The 14,909-nt window shown below is 41.9% G+C and overlaps 1 long non-coding RNA gene across 2 annotated transcripts in view; it reads left to right on the forward strand.

Moving 5' to 3' along the window:
* The first annotated feature begins 11,802 nt into the window (after positions 1-11,802).
* LOC108887133 (uncharacterized) overlaps positions 11,803-14,909 on the forward strand; it is a 57,166-nt gene continuing 54,059 nt past the window's right edge. For both annotated transcript variants that reach the window (XR_001961550.1, XR_001961552.1), the window contains exons 1-2: positions 11,803-11,901; positions 13,168-13,314. This is a non-coding gene — a long non-coding RNA (uncharacterized LOC108887133). The remainder of the gene's footprint in view (positions 11,902-13,167; positions 13,315-14,909) is intronic.

Below are 14,909 nucleotides of genomic sequence, written 5' to 3' on the forward strand. Positions count from 1 at the left end.
GATGGAGAACACCTTGCTCCAGGTCTCTTGCTGGTGTTCACCTGGTCTGAAATCTGGTGACTGTAAAGGTCGTAGCATGATTCATATCCAGTGAGTCCTCGTGTGTGGAGGCAGCTGCAGTTGTTATGTTTGTGTGGTGATGTGTTCAGGTGTCTCCTGCTCCTAACCAGCCTTGATCCTCCACCCTGCAGTGTTGTAGCTATCACCACCCTCCTGCCTGTTCCTCCTGAATCACTCTGAACGCTACAGTGACTCTACTTCCATTTTACAATCACACGTTCATAAGACACGCTGTATGTTAAAAGACCTCTTGCTTTGTGAAGGACCTCCTCAGAGACACATGCTAATTTACTTTAGCTCGGGGACGGGTGGAGGGGGGTGAGAGCATTAAAGGTCGTCTGTGATTCCTAGTGACAGGCTGAAAGTAAGTGTGCAGGCGTCTGAACCTGAAGCTCCGCTGGGGCCCGGACCCCCTGGTGTTCTCCTAGTAGTTGTACAAGCTCCCGTCGTCCGTGTGGTGTGTCAGTGACGGATTCAAAGGCAAATGGCTCTGAATAATTGATCGGTCGGGTCACGGCTGTGGACTCTAACCGTGTGAACGCTCCCCAACTTCTGTTTGTGTGTTTAGCTGTAATGAAAAACAGCGTCTCAGAAAGTGACGTCATGTGAAGCGTCATGTACAACAGGAGTGTGAATAAAGAATCCTCCTGCAGAGTCGATGTAAACAAGGCCCCGACTCTTCGCCGGCGATGTGAACAGTTAAGCTGTTATTAATTATTCAGCAGTGGAAATAAGTGATCGGTGAGGTTGAAGTGGATGTGGATTGTAATGGCACAGGCAGTGCCACTTTGATGTGGGACAGTTAGCAACAGGGGTAATTAGACTCATCAGCAGTTTGTAATACCAGCATCTCTTAATGCCACATGTGTATTCTGGTGTCAACCCAATGGATTTTTCTCCAGATTAAAGAGAACACAGATTATCTGAGGTGTTCAGGGACAGCAGGAGAATGTAGTTTACTGAGCTGCTTCCATATGTAAATACTGTGTGTAATCAACACAATATGTGACCCAGGGACAACTGTTTGTTTTAACTCTCATCATTTCTGTTTTTAATTATTTATCATTAATGTTGTTGTGTTGTTGTGCTTTCTTACTTTAAAAGCAAACTTCTTCCTTCTCTCTCGTCCTGAAGAAACGTTTGTGTTTGCCTGATTTAATATAAAATAAGTGAGCGGTGTTTTTCTTGTTGCTCTAAATGGTCATGTATTTACACCTTAAATTCCTCTTACATGCTAAATGTTAGTCTCAGAAATACTTTATTACATCCTGATTCAGTGCACTTTGACCCCTCACACTCAATGCTACATTACTAGTGCTAAAATCTAAGTATGAGTGCGTATCTGTTCTTTTAATCCCAACCAGGTGCAGTCGTTGATGGTTTGACCCATCAGTTATATTTCCATATTGTCTCCTCACCTTCTTTAAATGTGTCAGAAATGACCAATTAGTTCATCATTTCCACTCGCCACAACGGTAACATCAAGTGATGAACTGAATCAGAGGAATCCTCTCATAATATGTCTCTGCAGAGGAGGTGATTAATGCAGATTTCAGCAGCTCTGCAGGAATCCACTGTGGTCAGACAGGACTGAAACATGTTCATGCACATTTTAAACAAGACAAAATCTTCATCAAAGTTTATTTGCTGTCACCGTAAATTTTAGTTCTTGTTATTCTGCAAAGGAAATGTCAACAGTAAGTATGAGTGTGTATCTGTTATTTATCGTCCTCATATAAGTAAATATTCAGGTATATTAGGGAATATTAGGGACTGATCACAACAACTACTGGGTGACTTGCGGTGAAATTTGCACACTCTGTTCCCCAGAGGATGAATCCACATGACTTTGTTGATTCCCTGACTTTTTATCCAGCACCATTATCGAGGAGAAATTCACATTTCTCCAAGATTTTTGGCCTTTATGGTCAAACATAAGCAAAAGTAACAACATCTCCACCAGCTTCAGCTGCATTTTATGTTACTGCTAAAGCTCAGCAGGTTAATATCACCACTGCTAAGGTACAACATAACAGAGGTGTTAGTCTTGTTTCTCTCTACAGTGCATACAGCTCAGTAATGATGCAACCTTCAGAGAGTAAATAAAAAGTTCTGTTTGCTTGAAAAAGTTGGCATGAGAAATAAATATCTCCTGCATTGTTGAGCTGACATAAGGAGCAGTGCTACTGTGAGCAACATGAGACAAAATCCAAAAAATGTCCAACTACATACACCAGCCATTAGGAGTGTTAATGCAGAATGGATACAGATCAAAAGCATTAATTAAATAACCTACTGCAGAGTAAAAGATATCACAGAATTCAGGATGTGGCAGAGTAAACACTGCAGAGCTGCTTCCACACTGACTCTCATTATATGTTTGTTCCTGTTCGCTCTATTGTCACTGTCTAATACACACTCTTCCTCTCTCCAACCCTCGCTCTCTCATTTCTCTCATGATTCATTTCCAATGTGCCCTTTGCAATTAAACCCGGGGTTCCTCACTTAAGACAGACAGGCCAGGGGAGGCGGGCGTCAGCCGAGACCATCAGTCATGCATGGATGCTGCTGTGTGGCTCTGTGGATGGGCTAGAAAAAATAACCCAAAGCTCTGCACTGCACACACACACACACACACACACACACACACACACACACACAGACACACACACACAGACACACAAACAGTCAATTATCAATGAAATGGCACAACACTCTGTTTCACTGTTTCCCTTTCAGTTCCTTCCTCTTCACGTGGCGTTCTGTCTCTCTTGTCACTGTCTTCTCCACTTCCCCTCCCTCCCTCCCTCCCTCTCTCTCTCTCTCTCCCTCTCTCCCTCTCTCTCTCTCTCTCTCTCTCTCTGCTATCTCTCATTGCCGTTTTAGCACATTAATTGACTCATTATTCCGATTCGTACTCCAGGAGGGGGAAGGGGCCGTTGATTAACGAAGGCAGATGCCCAGTCTCTGTAGAGGAGCCCTGGATCACTGTTGTTTGTCCCATACGTTTACATGAGTTATTAGAACAACAGAAAAACACATCAATAATCATATGATTGAAGTGATTATTGATTTCTTTAACAGCTACAGGTTCGATTATATCTTATTTGTTAAGGCTTTTCTCAGTCAGAAATGTCAAACATGTTCCAGCTCCAGCTGCGAAAATGTGAGGATGTTTGTTTTATATCAAAATGTGTTGAATATTTTTAGTTTGCAGACTGTTGATTGGATAAAACAAACAACTTAAAGACATCACCAGACAGCATTTTTCACTTTCTGACTAAACAGTTCATCTGAAAAATAAGAATTGCTTCTACCCTTTTATCCTACCTCCTTCTCATTATACAACGTCCTCTTACACTTATCAAGACCCAGATTATCTTGTCATGTGACACAGTTTTAATAAACTAAACAGTAAGGTGTTTAAACATGCTTTATTGATAAGAAAAATTCTGGTTGATATATAAGCCAATATAAGCAACCAATAAACATCAGGAAAGTGTGAATGTGTTTGATGTGTAATTAGTCCAAACATGATATCTGTGCTGAACACACTTATTATGAATCACTTTAGATAAATGAATGTGTTTTCCAAGAGCCTGGTTGAAGTGTTTGTGAGTGTTTTCGCTGAATTTGAACACTGGCCTCTTAGGTAGCAAACAAAGCCCCAGAAAAACAGCTGTTATCAGAATCATCTCTTTTTCTCTGTACCATCAGTCTGCAGTAGTCTACACTCCATACCATTTTGTTTATCCTGGCTCACATTTATATTTCGTTTTGTATTCATGATCTTAGATTTAGCAGTCTGATCATCAGATGAACTCTCCAGTCACTCTTAAAGGTTTTAGTAGTTGACCAAACCAATAACCTGTGTATCTCAACTTCTAAAAGCAAAAACTCAAATTCATAAATTCTCAGCATAACTCATGTCCCTCCCTCCCCCCTCTCCCGCTCTCTGCTCATGTCTCTCTGCATGTGATGCTAGCATAAGATTTTTAGGCCATATCTTTAACCCCATTGTTCTGTGGCGACAGCTCAACATTTAGGCGCCCTGACACGTCCAGTTAGCTACGAGCCCAAAGTTTACCTGACACAGGGTGGCCTACTTATTGTCTCTCGCCCCTCTTCTCCTTCTTCTTCTTCTTCTTCTTCTTCTTCTACACCCCCACCCATCGACTCTACCACCATCATCACCACTCAGTCTCGTCTGCCCCCCGCTCCTCCTCACCCTCATACATCCTATTTGAGAGAATTAGGAGGGAATCAATCATTTGTCGGGGCCTACATGTTGTTACAGCCGGCCGTACTTCGCAGCCAGGGCATCTATCTACTAATCTACCATCTCCAGGCGGACAGGAAGGGATGGGGGGGGTTGGCTTTGAGAGGGGAGGGGGGATATCATGTGGCGAGACCAGGAATTCAAAGTGACGCAGGTTGGAGCTCTGGTGGCCGTTGAGTTTCTCTGACAAACTGACTGCAACACCCCCAGGCTCTTTTTCCCTCTCCCTTCCTCTCTATCTGTCCGTCTCACTTCTCTGATGTCCCCCCACCGCCGCCGCCGCCACACTGTTCTGTCATCCAGTGAGACAGGAAGCCATCATTGTCTCAGCGGCCAATGGGAGCCTCTGGAACACACAGTGGTTTCTCCGTGTCCTCGATCTGTTCTTTAATTGTTGCAGTGGAATTGGTGGAAAGCCCAGTAAAAGTTTAGCTGGGGTAAAGAGGAGGAGGTGCATATGCTGGGATCACACGCATCCTGAGAGGGGGAGTTTTAACACAGGTTGATCCACTCAGAATGAAATCACAGTTGCTGCATAAAGTTGCATGAGAATGTCCAACTGCAACGTGACCTGAATGAGTTTTAGCATCTTTTAGCTCCTTTTGGTTCCCTCTGACCGCTCTCATCAGGGTTCCCAGATTTCCCACCTGAGGAGGAGTTCATGTCAGAGCATAAATATAACTTAAAATGGATGCACATACATGGATGTTTGTCTGTGTCCGACATGTCAACTTTAAAAGTGATAATATGTCACTGTTGTGTTTACACCTTGTCAAAATAAGAGAAAAGAAATACAAGTTCTGCTTTTATAAAGAATCAAATCCAGGAAAGATCTCAGCTCTTCCTGCTGAGGTTGGTTTACATGAGTAACAGCAGCTTTGTAGCTAATCGTTGCAGAGCATGTCGCACTCATAGAAAATGAATTGTGAAGTTTAGATGCAACATGTTTTCTCTTACGTAGCACATTCAGTCTGTACCTGACAACTGTAATTCTCTTCCTTAGCTTGTTACTTCATAACTCTAAAATTCTCTTGATGAGTGCATGGTTCAGGAAAATATTCCTAAACATACAGTGTATCCTAAGACAATGGGTGCACACGGAGTTGACTCAACAAAAATAATGAGGTGAATTAAACAGAGAATGTGTCCAGTCGCAGCAGAGGGAGTGGACAGTGCCTGTAAATCTGTGTTTGTAATGACGTCATTAACTCTCAGCTGTTTAAATAGTTGATTAAGGCCCGTGCAGCTTGCACACCGACCCCTGACACCCACAACATCTGTTTTGTTTGTGTGGGCTGAAAAGCAGTTGCTCTCACACTGCGCAATATGTGCCTTCATAGCAAGGTGACATTAGCTCTGAGAACAACATACCCACTCCGATTAGCTGCACGCTGGAGCGACTGCACAGGTCTGACTTTCTAATGCAGCTCTGCTCAGCTGCTGCTGCACTCTGACTCCACAACCACCAGATATTGTTTGGGAAAGAACGTACATATGTGAGCTCTGTTGATGCATTCTATATTGATTTGTATATCAGCAGTTATTCAGAGGAGATGAAACATGAATATGAGGGTAGAATTCCAGGTGAAAACATTTCCTTTCAGATTTAAAGGGCAATAACATCAAACATTTGACACCTTAATGAACAGTTTCCCCTTTGCTAGCAGCTTTAAAGGTTTACTCCACCTATCTCACACATGGAGATCACTTTATTCACCATGAGGAGTGGTGCTCAGCCTGTGTTTAAGGTCTAATGTAGCTTTGCAGGTTTTTCATTTGCCCAGTCTAAGAAAACGACCCTGATGATGGAGCATGGAGTTTGAAAGGTGTGGGTATTCACTGAGGAGGAAGGGTACACCTAATGGATTATGATTCAGATCTGATGAAAACCAAATGGCTCCATGAACCTTTCCAGTGTCCAGGGAAACAAATGTTCCTCAGCTGTGATTATATGCAGAGAGACGCTCCGCTCTGCAGCGGCTGCTGCTGTCTCTGAAAAGTCACTGTAGGACATATGTTAGATTTCAGCTCGTCTGCTAACAAGCTAGCATTAGCATGCGCTAATACGTTTGTTTGTTTTTGAGCATTATCTTCCACAGAGTCACCCCCCCTCCCTCCCTGCTTTGCTTTATCTAGACTTGCAGATGGTGACCCGCTCTAATAATAGTCACTTAAATAGGACATGACTTTCCAATGCACACATATGTTTGGTTCCTGCTCTCTCTCTCTCTCTCTCTGTCTCTGTCTCTCTCTCTGTCTCTCTCTTTGTACTTGGCCCATTTGTTTTGTATCTGACTTTATGCATTGCAGAGCTGGCTGCTGGAGGATCCTTCTCGCCTGTCGTACGCTCTGACGGACGGCCTGCTCATGCAGAGCAGCCACGGTGTCGATGCTGGGCATGAAATGAAACGTTCTCTTTATCAACTACTTGGCATTTCAACAGAGAGCAAGGGATGAGGGAGAGAGGGAGAGAAAGAGACATTCTTTGAAGACAGGAGAAACAGGACAGGGGGTGGGGGGGTGTCTACAGAAAGAGAGAGAGAGAGAGAGAGAGCAAGAGATCAACACACATGGCTAACTAGCCATGAGCCCGGACAGAGGAGTCACTTGATAATGCATATGCACACATATGTGGACACATGCATCCATGTGCATGTAAACACTGCAGCACACACTCACACTGTTGCTTCAGCCTGTCATACTGACTGACACTGAAGCTTTTCTCTCTGTCCATATGGTGGGAGAGAAACCGCCATGTAAACATAATGTTATTAAAGGCGTCATAAAAGATGACGATCACAGCCTGTGTCTCTCAGCTTCACTAAACTCATCAGAATTCCTTTTTAAAAACAGGTTGAACCTTTTATCTGTTATTCAGACAAAAGAACTAACAGGAGGACGTATACTTTGAGCTCTGGGGACATGTGACGGCCATTTGTCCTTATTTTCACTGCTCAGACTAAACAAGTAATTGACTAATCAAGAAGAATCAGTGGATTAATTATGAGCTACAGCCCTGCCAGAAAGCTTGCTTATGTTGTTTGAGCTTTTCCTTTGTCCAAACGTATCAGCTACAGTTTACATCCCAGTTATAAACTTGCCTTCTGACCATTCTGATCCTTACAAATATGAAGTTAATCAAAATAAAAAAGGAGCATGGCCCCTGTGGAAGTCCTGGATTACACAGTTTCACAGATGGAATTTATATCGAGGAGTCTGCACAACTTTTAATCTCCTTGATGCCTCTTTACTTTCACAAAAACAGGCTGAACACAGACAGTTGTTTCTCTGCTTCTTGGCCTAAATCTAATAATTGCTCCATTTTCATTTGTCAGCGGTGGTTCCTGCTACAGACTGCTGAAAGCAGCTTATAGCAGGAGAAGCTTCAAATTCATCCTCTTTAAGTTTTTTAGCTTATGGAGGAAAAAAAAAAAGCATGACACAGATCTTACATATGTCAGAGATTATAATATATGCTGGACTATCAGCACGCATGGACGTGCCAGGGCTGTGTGGAGTGATCCCTGGGTTGTGACAGAGCTCTTTTCATTCCACTGATGAGATTTGACTGTGGAGGCACAGAGATGGTGTTATACTGATTCTGACCAAAAGAGGGCTCCCTCAACCTCCGGAGGCCTTCGGGGGGTTTCAGCTGCAGAGAGGGGGCAAGTGAGAGGGTGATTTCTGAGAGGGTTTATTGGTTGGAAAATTAGAGTAGATGGATCAAATATACTTAAAGTAGACATGCTGAAGAAATGTTGAGGGAGAGAGAATGATGCAGAGCGGGACAGAACATGCATGTCTGCACAAGCCCTGCTTAGCATATTGGTTGCCGGTGAACACAGCACATAACTGCTCTGATGAAGCTGCTCAGTGGCTCCACTATAAAACTCTGTGTTGTACTCTGCAGCTCCCAGGTGTGATGTGTTTAATAGTGCAGGAAACAGAGAGCGAATTCGCTGTTCTGTGGAAGTTAGACTGAAAACAAGTGTTGTTTCCGCGTGCTGACATATTGTAAGAATTTCCGCTTCAACAAGCACAAAAGTCACCTGTAGTAAAAACCTGGCAGCAAACGTGCAAAAGTCGTTGAAATCAAACTCCCACATTGGCCGTTTGTGATAAATTGGCCATTCAATGGAGACCATCGCAGAGGTCAACGGCTGCCACCATCAGAGCAGTCTGGGTGTTTTAACGGCTCCACTGTGGGCGACACCGATCTGACACACCTCACAACCCTGTCTATTGGAATAACGTGGGGGTGGTGTGACAGAACATGTTTCCCCCGCTGATATCTTGTTCCCCCGTCGGCGCCGTCCAACAGTCAGCGTTGCTGCTCCGGGGAGAGCATGGCTTTATAATTGTAACCACATCCAATTAAATTTCCAATTCAGACCCCTATTAATCAGGCCAGTGATCAGAGAGGCAGGAGCTACAGAGCATTTCCTGCAGAGACCTGTGAAGGGAGCGGTATCAGACTCACAACAAGAGGATCATTTCTGAGGGGAATATTTTTCTGTCTCTCTGTGTTTGGGCTTTAACTACAGGGGGGATGTGAGTTCTGTGCCACAAAGGATAACCCACCATCATCTCAGGGCTGTATTCTATTTAGACAATATACCATACTCTCTCTCTTCTCCCTTTTTATTCTTATTTTTATCCAAATCAGTTCTATTGTTGTCCAGCAGCTTCCTTTGTTGCTTTTTCAGTTAAAATTTGCTTGAATGTTTAAAAAAAATAGATTTTTAATTTGAGTTTTAATAGTTGTTGAATGCTGCCTTAATCTGTCAGAATACAGACACCAGACCATACAGGAAATGTGAAATGTCTTTTTTTTTTTTTTTGAGCTGTCCATCTCATTACCTCCTGACCATTCGTGACCTTTGTTTAATTGCTTTATTTTCACTGTGTATGTACCTCCTGAATTAGACCATTTGCACAACTCCTGACGAGTGAAAACAGATAAATAATTAAAGGGGAACTTCACCAATTTAGTTTTTTACTTCCACAAAGTGTATGACTTGTGAGAAACACATTAAAAAATAGAGATCCAGGCCAAGATATCCTGACCTTTAGTCTCTAATCAAGTGCATGCCCCAGGTCGTAATGCAGCCTGGGACAACAATTATTATTTCAGACTTCAGAAATCTCCTTTCAGAGCCACAGAAGTCATTGCACGACTTTTTTCCACAGGCTGGATATAATGATGATGATGATGAGTAAATTGAAATTCATGTGTAAACTTGCTGAGGTGCTCTTTCAGTTTCTGGCCTTCCTTTTGGAGATGATGGAAAAAATGCATCAGTAATGCAGAACGCAGTAAAACTGTGGGTCTGTCCTGCACATTAAGTCAGTGGAATTCCACTGTCTGCCCATTACATAAATCATGCACCCATATGTAACCCAAAGCATTGGGGTGTGACAACTGAAATGATATTGGGATGTGGTAATAATCATAATCCATCTAATGGATCAGGCAGATCTAATCCACGCATAGTTACAGTTGAGCTGGGGGCTGCTAAGTCCACATGCAGCTGCCTGTCGAACAATAACAGAAATGAAAGTCATTGTATTGAGCTACCTTTTTTGTAATCCTCATGATGAGTTAAAGTGAAAGAGAAAGAGCTTTCTGTTGTTGGACAAAGCGTAATCTGCCTGATAGTGGGGGCTGTCACAAGTCAGTGTCAGTCACCCTGTCATCTGTGAGGGAATTTGAACCAGCTTTTATCTAAAGCACCTTAAAGGACTATGCATCTATCACCTCAGACAAGAGGTTTTACTTTCACCCAAACAAATTTTCATCACATTTAGACGGTGGTCAGATTTGCAGTTCATCAGTTTTTAGTTCCAATTATGAAATTAACCCTCCTCTTGCAGGCGAACATCATGCATGAGGTGAGGCGAAGCAAACTGACGAGCTCCTAAGTTTTACAAATAAAAGGAAATCTGACTTTATCAAGCAAAGGATTTGATAGAAATTAAAACCTCACACGTCCTGTGAGGGCGCATGTGTTTCTAAGTGGTCGGTCAGAGCGGGGTGAGGCATCAGCAGACGGTGCGGGTGCATTAACACATGCATCAGATTTAACTGCCTTTGAAAAGAACCTGGTGACTGCGTGGTCAGAAGCTGCAGAGGCCAACTGGGCTGACTCATAAGTCCATTGTCGCTCAGCATGTGAAACACGGATAAGCTCTCAGCCTGAACAATGGATTGGGCCCCCTGTATAGGCATCTGACATGCTTTAGCTCAGATTAGAGTGTTAAAATATAGGTTATCCTCTGATTTAGGTGACAAATGCGCTTCTGAGAAATAGTAGCAGTGATGGTGATTTGACTAAGTGCCATTGTTTTAAAGCCTACTCCATAATAATGCAGTCTAATGCTGTTTGTAGCTGTGGTTTACATGTAGGGCAGGGGGAGAGAGTGCAAATATCATAAAACAATTTCTTTCAAAATAAATGCATGTTCAGGCTCATAACTCACAATATAAACGTACTGCAAAACATTAACATTTGTTATGTTAATCTGCAGGAGGTCAAAGGTCAGAGCAGTAGCAAATGCTTTAATAATCATCACAGACAGAACTGCTAGAAAAAGAAAAACATTTTAGTATAATTGGAGTCAAAGGAGGTGGTTATAACTCATTAGGAGCAGATCGAACCACAGATCAATGTGTGGCTACAATAATGTAAAGTAAAGCAACTGGACACAAAAATTAATTTAAGCCATTAATTGCTCAATAACTCAGTAACTGTACGTATAATATTTGGCCGGGACAGTAGCTCTATTGTTTTACTACCCGTTGCTTTTAATTCACACATTTGCATTTGTGATAGGGGGTAATTAGGATCTATTTATTATTCACACAATCCCTCATAAAAGGCTAATGAGCATTTGTTTTGACGACAGTAAAAATGCAAGAGAAAAACGATTTATATTTGTTAGCACACTCACAGGTCATTATGCTGTGGCCATTTGTCAGGGGCGTAGCATCCCCTGCTTGATCTGAGTCAGGAGGGGAGCTCACTCATTCACTCCTCCTCTCAGGATGGACTGATCTGCCCGACAATGTGTCCTCCCACCAGGGGTCCATCTGTAATTCTAAGAGGCCTGGGGTTTGTTTTTTTTTTTCATTACTGTACCAGTTTACACCTCGCCTTCACCTCTCTGTGCATTGTGTCTTCAGTGATTTTTTTTTAACTCTTGTTCATGTTTGGCTTGTATTTCCACTGATATCACGTGAATTCAAATTACCATTAATTTTAATTATTTAATTATGTATGAGTGACAACTTTATGGAAGCAAAAATACAAATGAAGAATAATAAATAATGTTTTTGGATAGCCATTAAGACCGTACCAAATTATAAAGAATACAAAGTTTTCCAGTAGCCTGACGTTACGTTTCCCGGAAGTGGGAGTTTCCATTTAAATGTAGAAGCCCCGCCCCCTGTTGACGCTGGTGTTTAGTTGACTGACGCTTCGTAAACGCTCCAGGCAGAGGACTGCTAAGTGTAAAACTTAAAACTTAAACTTAAACAAAAGCCTGATGGAAGAAATCGACAGGTAAGACGAGAAGAAACTAATATTATGAGGCTAACATTGTGGATGCTAAAGGAAAAAAATCTACCTAGCTGTACAAAATGTTTAGCTAGTTAGCCGAGGTTCGTTAGTCTAGCTAACCTCGATATTTAGCTAGGTAGCACAGCTTCAAACTAGCCGGACTAGCCTGTAGCTACCTTGGTAACACAGGTTGTTGTCCTTTCAGCATTTCATAATGAATGCAGTAGCTACAGAATCAATGGGGAAAGATATTGTTGTTGGTCCTTTAGAAAAAAATTCATTTCAGTGTATTAATTTTTGACAATTGAGGTTTGTTTTTATAGCTAACTTGCACTTTATAATGTGACATGTTTGAGAGCAAACACAGTAAACAGACTTGGTACCTGCCCAGCACTCTGCTGTTAAACCGGAGACCAAATATCAACACCAGCATTGATGTTTTCCACACATGAATATCATTTAGTTTACAGCTCAAAAACACGTCAAAGTGTGCAGTACTTCTTTAGATAATGTGCAAGAAGTATGTCTTAATGAGGTTTTTACATTTGGGTTAAAAGAGGCACAATATAATGTGAAATTACTACTGTATAAACAACATTAGAATAATATTTCACATGGTTTTAACTGTCCTGACTCGCAGAGTAAACATTGTGAGTGCTTGAGTAATTTCTAATAACAGCACAGTATGACTGTGCAGTTTACAATAATAAATCCTGTCCAGTCTGGCGACCTTTCTGTAGGAGCTGAGTGTACTTAATTGTCTGTATGATAAACAGTGTGTGCAGGTGATGGACATCAGTGGTAAATTGATGTCCTGTTTGGTCAGCCAGGACTTTCATGTGCATTTAATTTGAGGACGGCTCTGAGGAGGAGGAGGCTGTTCTGAGTTGTTTGCAATATGTTCAGCATCCAGCTAGGTGTGAACAGTGAATGGTGTGTAGTGATGATTGAGGGGAAATATCAAAAAGCTCTCCCCCTGATGCATAGCCGAGACATTAACGGCTCAAAGGTGAGAGGGTTGGTGAACTAGCATGTCTTCACTCTCCCGGCGGCCTGCTGGCCTTCACCTGTTCCCTGTCCTCCTCTCCTCCACCGAGTTTTCCCCCCTGCCCTCGCAACAGACGTCTTATCAAACGTGACTGATTGCTGTAATCTGGACTCTAGGCAGCCATTAAGCAAATTACCTGAATCATTGCGAGGATTAGTCTCATTAACACATGATTAGCATCAAATTAAAATAATGAGTGTTTAACTTGTGATGTCTTCCAGTTGTTGGAACAGCTTGATCAGCCACGCCAGGGTGATGGAGGGGGCAGCCCTCCGTGTCAGGGATCCTGAGGTGGCAGAGGCCGACCCCAGTGCAGGGATGGACTATCCATGACCTCGTCTGGACAGCCGAGAGCAGACCAGCCCAAGGTGAGTGTAAAAGTTTAAGACATTGTGTTTGGCTAAAACACGAGAAGCTGCAAGAATTTTAATGGTCGCATTAAAAATTATGTTAAAAGGGAAGCTGCTGTTATAAAATTAGCACCTGTTATGATAACAAGCAACTGATTGCGTCTTCGAGGAGGCAGTGCTATACAATATTCATTTTAACGTCATTCAGATGTACACAGATTCAAAAAAGTTCTGTTTTCTTCAGTAACACAATTGCAGTCACAATCAGGTCCTGAGTCACCAAGAGATGTAAAAATAACTACAATTTTTAAAAAATAAGATGACCATTATTACAAGATGAATATAGAAATATAAAAATATTGTAATAGATTAATAGAGCATTTAACTTGTAACTACTGTAACTGACCTTGTTGCATGAGGAACAGTATTTTTACCCTGGACGTACTCTTACCTCAGCCTCCTCTTTACTCACTCACTCATTAGCTTCACTAGATTAATTTCGATTTATGACTGGACTGTATGGAGACTTGAGTAAGCAAGATGCTTGCTGTGCAGAGATAAGTGCCCAAAGTAAACAAAGTAAACTGCTGTCAAAGTTTTTAATAACCTTTAAACACATCAACTTCTGAGGAAAATGAAATGTAGGACAAAGTAATGGGAGTTGACCAGTGGTGGAAATTATGTGGTTGACTTTTTAAGTGACTAAATGATTTAACTCTAAAGCAGCTGAATGACATACACACAGAAACAAGTAAACAATCACGTTAATAGAAAACCTGCATTTATGAATGTGTTTGTAGTCAGTCTGACCTGCTTTGAACCCTGTAGCTCTTTTAAATTTGGTAGCATGATGAATGAGAGACAAACTATCAAAGCTCTGTGTGCATGTCACCTTGAAACTGGCCTGCAGTGCAGCACCTTGAGCTTTCTCCCAGATGTCAATCAAGGCGCTTTGCGTCCCCAGTAGAAACCCTTTAGTGAGCGTCTTCAGGAGGAAGGGAAGGACGTGGTTTTGGGGCTGTTTTATAGTGCTAATTTGTCTTAGTCATTGGTTTTTTTTTGGTGGATTTAAAAATTCCTCCAGGAGGTTTTTGGCTGGGAAGAACGCTAAGAACTCAAGCTCATTTTGTCCTTCGTGGTTTTTAATATCAGCTTGAAAACTTAGGCTGTTGAGGTGGTGAGAAAGTTCTTTGTTAACTTCAAACTTGAGTAGACTGTACTGTATATATTCAAATACTTATATATGTTGAGATACAGTGCACATGGTGATTGATAATGTTTAATTTAGTTTACTTATTATTTATTGAAGTAATGCCATATACAAATTATGGGATAGATACAGAAAACTAAGAGAAGTGTCCATGTTAACTGGTGGAGAACACAGTTGTGCTTGTGTAACCAAACCCGTTCACTGTGGATAACAGGATTGGACGAGGCTTTCTACTGTTTTCTCAAATCCTAGACTCTGCAGACATTCAGTAACATCTGTCAAAACATAATTAATCAGCATTCGCAGATGTTGCTTTCCTGCAACCTGTTGACATTTCCCCAAAAAGCCCTTGCAACAGAGAACATCTGATTACTTGAATAAATAGTAAAATGCATTATTATCA

The sequence above is a fragment of the Lates calcarifer genome, linkage group LG13 (assembly GCF_001640805.2).
Source record: "Lates calcarifer isolate ASB-BC8 linkage group LG13, TLL_Latcal_v3, whole genome shotgun sequence".
Taxonomy (NCBI): domain Eukaryota; kingdom Metazoa; phylum Chordata; class Actinopteri; family Centropomidae; genus Lates; species Lates calcarifer.